The following is an 11,312-nucleotide window of genomic DNA, read 5'->3' as shown; positions in this document are numbered from 1 at the left end:
CGCACATCCCGAAGGTCGAACTCGAGCCAAGACCGAAGGGCTCGACCCAGTAATGAGTTCGAGCTAGTATCGAGCTCACAGACAAGAGCCGTTGCAACCGCACCAAGAGAGAGAATCTTGGCGGGAATCGAGGAAGGGACAAATTATCGTGGGTCCTCCACTATATGCTTTATTTTATTAGTTTTTGTAATGACCCTCTACTATAAAAGGGAAAATTCTTGTGAGCTATGCACACACTGAATACACGTTATAGATTGGAACAAAAAGATCTTTTCTCATATACAAAGATATCTCCTTGTGCTCGTTTGACTGGATCTTATTCATTCTTTATGTTCATCATTGTCATTCTCATAATAAAAATACTTGTATTGTTATCTTTATATCAAAGGGTATTACATATCCTTAGAACCATACATAAATTTAACATTATCCGATTTTTCGGATAAACAATCTCGAACTTTCATTCTAAACCGATTCTAACACCTATAACTTTTAATTACAAGTTCACTAAACAAACGAAATTATGTACATCTAAAGATTTGCAAACCACTTCTAACAAATCAAACTTCCCCTTAATATATATAACTAAAAACTATTTGACCACAATTCACTCCTTTCCATTGGAAAAAAATCTTGAAGTTTTGAACCATAAGTAAGACAAATAGTTGTTTTGAATTTTTTTGCTCAACCAATCACTTCGTTCTAGACAAAATACAATTAATTATATTGACATTATTTTTCAGAAACCAAAATAAAAAACCTTCTAATTTGCAGAAAAGTAATAATCGATTAATTTCCATACGATGAGAAAATTTACCATTTAACATCCCTATCTTATCACATCTCTAATAAGCACACCCACAAAAACTAAAGAAAAAGGAAAACTATTGCTTACATAAATAAAATAATATAAAAAGAACAAATTAAAGACGAAAAACTAAAAGGGGAAAATAAACAATATACATTAAGTAAAATTAAGTCGTCTAAATATCTGAATTATAAGAAAAAATAGATGCCTTCCAGCAACCACATTTATTCTTTTGGGTGAAGATACTCAAGTGAAGCATAACATTGTATTACAAGACGCTTTTACAAGTACCTTCTTCCATGTTTGCTCCTCCATAGATGCATCAACAATGACAACACCCCCTTCCCCTTAGCAGCGAAACTTAAATGTCATATGATCACTACAATTGTCGATGAACAATTGCTTATCCACTCATATCACTAAAAAAAATAGAACCGCCGGTCAAAACCAGAAAATGTAAATCTCAATTTTTTGGAATAGTTATAAGATGATGATTGGACATTTGTGGAATGCTATACATAAGACCTCTATAATAGAACAAACTTAGAAAATAGTAAGGAAATTTAGTTTACCGTGTCCTCTTTCGAGTTGGCTGCCGCAAAATAACTCACATGCATTCTAATAGAAAGCTTGAAGAACTGGGAATTCAAAGAAAAGATAAATTGGATGTAGTTGGGAACTCTTGGAAGCAAATGGCAAAAGACGACAGCTAGGGCTGCACCTAAATTAGAGCTCATTTTCTTATAGTACTAAAAGTTAGAAATAGGGACCATTATGAGGACTACGAATGGAATGATCAGTTACAATAAGGAGGAATATGAAAGGCTGGAATAGAAACTGTTGAGATATTTTTTACAACGTTTTTTTCAATAAAGAATAGAAAAGAGAGTAGTAGTAATGATTGAGACATTTATTCTTATACCAATAAGATAAGATAAATAGAAAGTAAGAAAAAAGTTAAAAAAGAGAAAAAAGATAAATAGAATACTTGGTCAAAGGTGCCAACTCATCTTTTATTGTCCCAACTTTATATATATATATATATATATATATATATATATATATATATATATATATATATATAGATAGATAGATAGATAGATAGATAGATAGATAGATATAGATATAGATATAAATATTGCAAGTGGAAAGACCATGTGTTGTAAAGTTGATTTACCAAAATATTCATAAAAAATTAAAAGACATTTTTATCCCTCATTTAAACACTACTCTTTAATATTGTTGTACCAAATAGTAAATTTTCCTTCCAATAAATGATAATAAATCAATTAAATGGGAAGTCATTGGCATGAAGTTCCCTGTAACTGCCACGCAATTAGTGAAGTCTATTTACTTTCTTGGAATTAGTCTACCACTTTTTTGTTTTATGTTTATGAGCTCAAACGTTTCAGTTTAGATTAACTAAGGGAAACACGTCTGCTTTAAAATTTCGCATACACTTGTACAGTAATAAATTCGGAGTTGAATTAGACAAGGTTTTCCCCAATTAAATGATGAAGTTTAAAAGACTCACTGTAGCTGTTAAATCACGAAATGCAACATGTGTGATATTTCACCTAATTTTATTGTTAAGTATCGTTCATTGACAATTCTGTCATGCAAATTTTTTGTTTTCCACCTTGTTGAGTTTAAAATACTTTCATAAGGAGCTGTGCATTCTTTGCATAATATAGTGTTGTTGCGAGGAAGCATGGCAGTGGGTATAGCTATCTCTCTTTTTTCTCTCTTTTCTTTTTTAATAATTTGGTGTAATAAAAGAATATGCACCTTTACGTTCTGTGCTTGTATAGTACAATCAAATGCATGCAATATATCATTGTTGGGTTTTCAGAACGAGAAGGATGCAATTCAAAGTCTTGATATCTTGTACAGGCAAGTTGAGGTATGTGGAAAGAGCTTTGTTTCAATATGAATTCTGCTCACAAAAAAAATAATCTATTTCTTAGCATCAATGCTTGAAATGTTGACTATTTTATTCTAGATTTTTGTATAGGATAAAATAGATTTATATTAAATGCTCGAATGACTATGTGACACATGAAACTGGAGGCATACGGAAGATGAAGCGAGTGGAACCAAGACCGAAGACAATAATTTCGGTTGGTACCGAGTAGATTCCGAAGGGAACGCAGTCAACGGAGGCAAATGAATATTTGTCGTCGGATGACATTTAATGAAGAATATTCCTCAATATTAAATACGCAGCCGTTGCAGAAAATTTTGGCATTTATGACATGTCATTACATATTCGACAATGGCCCCCTTTATTGTCATTTAAAAAGGGCTTGATCCTAGGACCTTGTTCCCTAGATATAACTATAAATAGTGACTTCAACAACTATTATAGGACACGAAATCTCTGACAAGCTTAGGCTACACACTATTCTCACGCTAAATAATACTTTATTTTCTGTCTGACATTGTTCTATTTGTTACCTTCGGAAGCCTTGCTCCCGGAACCAGGTTATCTACTATTTATCTCGATTCTAACGCTAAGTCTTATATTTTTATTTAATTTATTTATCATTTCTGGATCAAATCAGTTCGCTTGTCTATAAACCACGCAACAAATTCAACTGTACCGTTTTACGGGTAAATAATTTTTTAATTCAATCATAATTGCTAATTTTAACCTTAAAATGTAAATATACATTCTAATAAACTTCTTAAAAAAGTTAAACCTAAAAGAAAAAACAAATATGAGAACAATTTTAGGAGATAATTTAACATTATTATTTATGTTCCTATGTACGTAAGTTTTATATAATAGCATATAGATTATATAGAATTGTATACTTTTTGATAAATTATATATCTTACTTGAATAGAGTAGTATATGATACTATAACACAATATGTTAATTTATTTGTATCTTTATATGCATTGATTACGTAATATCTTATACATGTGTATGGGGTAAAATATGTTCGTATTTAATGATGGCACGAGAAAGCGACACGTGGAACCGAAGGCAGAAGATAGGCAAATCCGAAGGTAATGATCTCGCTTTTCGCCGGAGAGAATGATACTCATAACAACAAAATTAATGATGTCATCCGGTAGCATTCAATGAAGAATATTCTAAAACATTAAGTGCATGGTCCATTACAGAGAATATGACATTCATTCCCCCCTCCCCCATTACATATCCTTCAAGGGACCTCATAATCGTCATTAAAGAGGAGCTTAATCCTAGAACGTTGTTCCTTAGGTGCAGCTATAAATAGTAAGCTCTATCATCATTGTAAAGGACATGAATTTTCTGACAAACAGGCATTATACTCTATCAAAAGATTAATAACACTTTACTTTCTTGCTTATTTGTGTTATTCTTATTGTTCCCGGTAGCTCTACGCCCGGAATCACGATATATGTCGTTTATTTCAATTTTAAGGCTAAGTCTTATATTTCTATTTAATTCATCTATTATTTTTGGATCAAATTAATTCACTTCCCTATAAACTACATATAAATTCAACTGCACCGTTTTATAGGTAAACAGTTTGGCGCCCATCGTCAGGCATAGACAGTCGTGTAATTGAATTGATCCCTACATCTGTTACTAACTTCTTTGATTCTTTGTTCTTAGCAAAAATTATTAAAAATGGCAGATAATGGTATTAACAATACACAACGTTGAGGCCCAATGAAATCAGCCTCAAACGATGATTCAATTAGTGATACACGCAATAGGGGAACGAGGCCACGCCAGTCCACAGCGGCCGATATCCTCGATATGTTCGGGAGGAAACTCCTGATGATGCTGAAGAAGAGCACGTCGTTGAAGCGGTCAGGGTCTTGCAAGAGCAACATGAGGCCATTATAGGCCATCTCACACGACATGATAAGGTTATGACGGAACTGAAGCAGGCGTTTTGACGCGAATGGGCGAGGCCCAGTCCTTCCCGATGCTCCCGTAAACCGAACGACACAGAGGGTCGACAACAACACCCTGAGGGGTGAGGTCAGCTCTGATGGGTCCGAGAGGAACGGATCCTGTCACAACAACGAGAGTGATCCCTTTAAAATCGAACTCATGCGATTTATGAGGGAAGTAAACGCCCGAATAGATCAAATTCCGGGTGCACCACCAGTGTTGAAAGTGTCGGTCTCAAAGAAATATACATAATTGCCATACAAACCAAGCGCGACACTAGAATTGATCCCGAATCGGTTTAAAATGCCAGATGTGCCGAAGTATTATGGGACTTCGGATCCTCATGAGCATATCACCACCTATACAACGGAGGTGAAGGGAAATGACTTAGCTCCCAACGAGATTGAGTCCATTCTGTTGAAGAAATTCGGGGAGACTCTCACGAAGGGAGACCTGACGTGGTATTCGGTTTTGCCCGAGCATTCCATAGACTCCTTTGAGATGCTCGCAGATTCTTTCATCAAGGCCCATTTTAGGGCCATAAAAGTATAGGCCCGAAAGGCTGATATATTTAGGATTGCGCAATGAGAGTCTGAGTTGTTGCCGGAGTTCGTAACCAGATTCCAAAACGAAAGGATGTTGCTACCAGTCGTTCCGGACGAATAGGCGGCTGAAGAATTCGCCAAAGGTCTGAATCTGAGAAGTTCTGACGCTTCCCGAAAGTTGAAAGAAAATTTGCTCGAGTTCCAGGCAACAACTTGGGCGGATATTTAGTATCAGTACGAGTCTAAAGTAAGGATTGAAGATGATTAACTCAGTTTCCTAGCGTCGATTAAAGGTCGTGACCGGGAGAAGAGGAAAGAGAAATCGAAGGACGATTTCGATACAGGTCGGTAGTCTTTGAGGAGTTTGCCATGTGAACGGGTCGAAGGATGTGGCAGAAGTTTTTGGTCGGCTGATAAATTCTCTACTAATAGGAGAACCGATCGCGACCAAAATAATAGGTCCTTGCAGAACAAGGAAATGTCAGATTCCTTCTACCCCAGGCTTTCTGAGCACAACTTCAATGTCAGCATAGTAGAGCTAGTATCGTCCATAAGGAACATTAAAGAAGCACGGTTCCCGAAGCCAATGAGATCTGATCCCTACCTGAGGGATCCTAATTTATGGTGCGAATATCATGGGACAAATGGTCACGGGACTGGGGGCTACCGACATCTGCGCGAAGAGGTGGCGACATTGCTGAAAGATGCCCTTCTCAGGGGAACGAGATCAACGGGGTTACATTTTCAGCTGCGAAAAAGACGAAGTATCAGTGACCCACAGCAAAAGACTCCGGGAAGTTGCTGAAGACGACATCACTTTTATGGAGGAAGATGCTGATGGACTGTTGCTACCGCATAACGACGCCGTGGTAATTTCTCTAAATGTCTTAGATTTCAAGATTAAACGTGTTCTGGTGGATACAGGATGTTTGGCCAATATCATTCAATGGAGAGTGTTGTAGCAAGCCGAAGTATCATTCCGGCCACAAAACCCCTCGTCGAGTTCAATCTAGCAAGTGTGACAAACCGAGGAGAAATCTTGCTGCCCAGAAATGCCGAGGGGGTGATAAAGAGACCATGGCGGCACGAAATGAAGGTTGTATCGTCAGCGTATCATCAGTTCCTAAAATATCCAAATCTCGAGGGAGTTAGACAAATAAGAGGTAACCAACCTGCAACAAGGGAGATGAATGCAATCTCACTGTCCAGTAGCAAAGGGAATGAGCATGCAACATAGCAATTACAAGAGTCGGTGTATGTTCCTGAGCCAAGCGAAGTCAACCAAGGGAAAGGGGCGACGGAATCCTATTAGGTGCCAAGGTATTTCCAGGTACCAGAAGAGACGGACACAACAAAGTCCATATCAGAAGAACTTGAATAAGTCGCATTGTTCGAGAAATTCTTGGAGAGGAAATTCCACTTGGGAACAGGACTGCACCCCGAACTCAGGTCTGGTTTTGTTGAATTTCTTAAATTTAATGTCAATTATTTTGCATGGTCACATGCGGATATGACAGGCATCCCGCCGGAAGTGGCCGTACAAAAGCTAATCTTGGATCTCAGCATTCCTCCGATAAGACGGAAAAAAAGGTCCTATTGTAGAGGCCAAAAATAAATTCGTCAAGGAAGAGGTAACTCACCTACTTGATATCGGTTCAATACGAGAGGCAAAGTATCCCGACTGGATAGCTAACGTAGTAGTAGTTCCAAATAAGAATAATAAATTTCTCATATGCGTAGACTATAAAGACTTAAATAAGGTGTGCCCAAAAGATTCGTTCCCATTGCCAAACATTGATTAAATGATTGATCCAACGGCCGGGCACGAGTTAATGAGTTTCCTTGATGCTTACTCATGGTAAAATCAAATCAAAATGGACCTAGAGGATCAGGAAAAAAACTTCGTTCATCATGAATTTCGTCACATATTGTTACAACGTGATGCCCTTCGGGCTAAAGAATGCCGGAGACACTTATCAGCGGCTCGTGAACAAGATGTTTGAAAGGCAAATAGGGAAAACTATGGAAGTTTACATAGATTATATGCTTGTTAAGTATTTGAACGCAGGTGATCAGCTCAAACACTTGCAAGAAACTTTTGACATCTTAAGGAAGCACAACATGAAGCTTAACCTCGAGAAGTGTGCGTTCGGGGTCATCTCCGGTAAGTTCTTGGTATTCCTGGTGTCACAAAGGGGGATCGAGGTTAACCCCGATAAAATCAAGGCCATCTAAGACATCCTAGACCAACTATCAAGCGTAAAAGAGGTTCAGAGGCTAACGGGAAGATTGGCCACTTTGAGCAGATTCATTTTCCGGTCTTCGGAGAAATCCATCATTTTTTCTCACTGCAGAAAAAAAAAAGAACAACTTTGAATAGAACTCGAAATGTCAATAGGCTTTGAGGGATTTGAAAAGATATTTGTCAAGCCCTATATTACTATAGAAACCGGAAGAAGGAGAATTAACAGTCTCAGAGGTAGCGGTAAGTGTTGTTCTAGTCCGTAAGGATGAAGGTACGCAATCTCCTATCTACTACGTTGGTAAAATTTTAACGGGAGCAGAGAGTCGCTACCCACATCTAGATAAATTGGCCTTAGCTCTCGTAGTCGCCGCTCGAAAACTAAGGCCTTATTTCCAATGTCATTTGATAGTAATAGTGACCACCTCTCCCCTGCAGAATATCATTCATAAACCCAAACTTTCGGGTAGGCTGGCCAAGTGGGCCGTCAAAATGAGTGAATTTGACATAGAATATAAACCTAGGACTGTGATTAAGTCACAAGTTTTGGACGACTTTGTGGCCAATTTCAGTCCAGGACTGTTACATTTGGCCACTAAAGAAGCAATGATGGTGTCGGAATCGACATCAGGAGTTTGGAACTTATTCACAGATGGAGCTTCCAACGTAAAGGGTTCCAAGCTCGGCATAGTACTAACCACGCCTTTGGAGGAAACCCTAAGGCAGGCCATGAGAACGGTCGTGCTGACTAACAATGAGGCGAAGTATGAAGCTTTGATTGTTTGGCTCGAATTGGCTCGGGGACTGGACACTGAGGTCATAGAAATCAAATATGACTCCCAGTTGGTGGTAAATCAGGTCTACAGGATCTTCGAAGCCAAGCAGGAATGCATGCAACAACATGTAATGATGGTTCAGGTCCTACTCGCTCGGTTCCGGGAGTGGTTAATCACGCATATCCTGAGGGAAGAAAATACAAAAGCAGACGCATTAGCTAACCTAGGCTCGTTCACGGAAATGAAAGGATCGGACTCTGACACGGTCGTACACCTTATGCACTCGGTTCTGGACGCGGGTAGCTATGACGAGGTAAACACAACTAATTTGGTCTGGGACTGGAGAAACAAAATTATCGATTATCTCGAACACGAGAAATTTCCTGAACATCGTAAGGCATCTCGGGCGCTATGAACTAAGGTCACACGATATAGTTTCAAAGGAGGTCAATTATACAGAAAATCTTTCCAAGGCCTGTTGGCCCGGTGTTTGGGATCCTCCGAGGCTAACTATGTTATGCGAGAAGTCCACGAAGGGATTTGCGGGAACCACTCGGGCGCAGATTCCTTAGTACTAAAATTAATAAGGCTAGGATAATATTGGCCCCCGATGGAATAAGAAGCCAAAGCATATGTTCAAAAAATGCGATAAATGTCAACGCTATGCACCGTTGGTGCATCAACCGGCTAAGCCACTGCACTCAGTTCTGTCACCATGGATGTTCATGAAGTATGGAATGGATATTGTGGGACCACTACCACCAGCCCCCGGTAAGGAATATTTCTTTTGATTTTAACTCCGGGAAGGATGAAGCCGTAGCCAAAATAATATCCCTGGTGGCGACTGAAACGAACCGTTCCATCCACCTACGGTCATTGTCATAATCCATGCTAGATAGAAGAGCATGGTGGCCGCGCTTGTTGAAATGTATCATTCCCCTGCAGAAGATCTTGGGGGAATAGAGGTTCATCAATCGAGCTAGGGTTAGGTCCTCTTTCGTCTCCTAGCACAAACGTCGAAGATAAGTGACTGTCCTCCACACACAAGGATTTATCTGTGCTAGGCTCACTTCGTAGCGGATGCAAAATTCCATAATAACAGAATCAAGCTCCCCGCTAAAAGAGAATGGCCCCAAAGTGAAGGGATACGTATAAAAATACGTAAAATCCTTCTTGGGGATGGTTATTCGCTCCGCCAAATCAGGAGCAATAATGTCTAAATCTTGGCAATTGCAGTATGATTTCACAACGGGAATGCTGGAAGGACGGATGGAAGAAGGGTACACGCCAATAGACCACGTGCGAGGGTTAGCGGAAGGAAACTTCTCTTCAAAATCTTTGGTCATGACAAGACTCTTTGGGATAATAGTGCTTACCGTAGGAGGAACGACGTCATCAACTTTACCCTTGTTCTTTGAAGAATTAGGGTTTCTAGAAGAGGGGGCCATTTCTTATCAGAAAAGAAGGGAAGTTATCTCTCAAGAAGAAGGTTAAAGAAAGCTTGAACACAAAGTACAAGTTGAGTAAAGAGAGTTTAAGAAAGTGTAGAGAATTATGAAGTACAAATGAAGAGGTTTGATGCGTATAAGTAAAGATATAAGTGGCTCAAATCGTGGCTATAATTACCTCGATAACCGGCAAAACTGATGCTAATCATAGGATGACACGTGTTCGGGGCATTAAATGTGGAGAGACGTGTGTCTAATCAACCGTCAGAAATGTTTCAGAGGGGATCAGAGAATTTTCCGCCAAAAAAGGTTCTTCTACCAACTTTCCGATGACACAAAGTTATGGGGTAAAATATGTTCTTATTTAATGATCGCACGAGAAAGCGACACGTAGAACCGAAGGCATAAAATAGCCAAACCCGAAGGCAATGATCTCGCTTGTCGACGGAGAGAATGATACTCATAACGACAAAACTAATGCCGCCATCCGGTAGCATTCAATGAAGAATATTCTATAGCATTAAGTGCATGGTCCGTTACAGAGAATATGGCATTCATTGCCTACCGTTACATATCCTTTAATGGCCCTAAAAATTGTCATTAAAGAGGAGCTTAATCCTAGGACCTTGCTCCCTAGGTGCGGCTATAAATAGTGAGCTCTATTATCATTGTAAAGGAGACGAATTTTCTGACAAACAGGCATTATACTCTATCAAAAGATTAATAACACTTTACTTTCTTGCTTATTTGTGTTGTTCTTATTGCTCCCGGTAGCTCTACCCTCGAAACCACGATATTTGTCGTCTATTTCAATTTTAAGGCTAAGTCTTTTATTTCTGTTTAATTTATCTATTATTTTTGGATCAAATTAATTCACTTGTCTATAAACCACGTATAAATTCAACTATACCATTTTACGGGTAAACAACACGTCAAGTCCAAATATTTTAACAATTGCACATCAAATTCACACAATCTAATTTTAAAGGAGATTAATGGACCATTATTCCTACCTTATCATTTAGTTTCTTTATGTTTAGTATGTTATACTTATCCCAAAAGAAAGAAAACAATCTAATAAGCTTGGTAATTGAAGGCAAATTTCAAAAATCACAATAGGACACTTTCTCTTTTAAATTTTATTTTAGAACTCAAATATATTATTTTAATAACATATGTAGTTTCTTATAATTGTATATATACTCGTCTACATTGGGTACACGCACAAAAACGCATGTAATTTCTCAAACATGCATTTATGGTTAGCATACTTTAAGGTCATATCCAGGAGTTTGTTACTTGTTGATGCAAAAGTTTATCATTTACTTCACAACAACTTATCATATGATTCACCAGGTTGTTATGCTTATCTTGAATGGATTAGTTGTCGTGCTTATCTTTTGTCATCTTGATGATTCACCAGGTTGTTATGCTTATCTTGAACGGATTAGTTGTCGTGCTTATCTTTTGTCATCTTGGTTGGCGACTCTTACTCCTTAAATTTTGCACGGTTATTTAAAGGCCTCTTAACTTTCACAGGATACCAAGCTAAGTTTTCTTGGGGGGAAATTTACCACTATCTTTTATTAGAATTG

At 38.3% G+C, this 11,312-nt stretch overlaps 1 long non-coding RNA gene across 1 annotated transcript; it reads right to left on the bottom strand.

Annotated features, from left to right (window-relative positions):
- Positions 1-777: 777 nt before the first annotated feature.
- Positions 778-1,671, bottom strand: LOC107798685 (uncharacterized). The gene is made up of 2 exons (XR_001650965.2): positions 1,381-1,671; positions 778-1,227 (listed from the first exon to the last, which is right to left on the bottom strand). It is a non-coding gene; the product is annotated as an uncharacterized LOC107798685 (long non-coding RNA).
- Between the last annotated feature and the right edge of the window lie 9,641 nt (positions 1,672-11,312).

Source organism: Nicotiana tabacum, chromosome 21 (assembly GCF_000715075.1).
Source record: "Nicotiana tabacum cultivar K326 chromosome 21, ASM71507v2, whole genome shotgun sequence".
NCBI classification, from domain to species: Eukaryota; Viridiplantae; Streptophyta; class Magnoliopsida; order Solanales; family Solanaceae; genus Nicotiana; species Nicotiana tabacum.
The sequence above is the reverse complement of the archived record's forward strand: the minus strand, read 5'-3'. Positions and strand labels throughout refer to the sequence as shown.